Genomic DNA, 221 nt, shown 5'->3' with positions numbered 1-221 from the left:
TTTAAATAGATGGACAGTTAGCTAGACAGACAGACACACATTTGATACTGTCACTCCCCTTGCGCTATGAAGTGACCTGCGGCAACAGACGTGACCTCCATTCCCCCGTGCGTGACCCCTCTCAGGTGCTGGTCACTCTCGAGAAACCGCAAGAGGTCAGAGGTCAAACTTCCTGTGGCGGGTCACGATTGGCATACTAAGTGGGTCTCCGGGATGTCTGG

This window comes from Penaeus monodon, chromosome 29 (genome assembly GCF_015228065.2).
Source record: "Penaeus monodon isolate SGIC_2016 chromosome 29, NSTDA_Pmon_1, whole genome shotgun sequence".
Lineage (NCBI taxonomy): Eukaryota > Metazoa > Arthropoda > Malacostraca > Decapoda > Penaeidae > Penaeus > Penaeus monodon.
The sequence above is the reverse complement of the archived record's forward strand: the minus strand, read 5'-3'. Positions refer to the sequence as shown.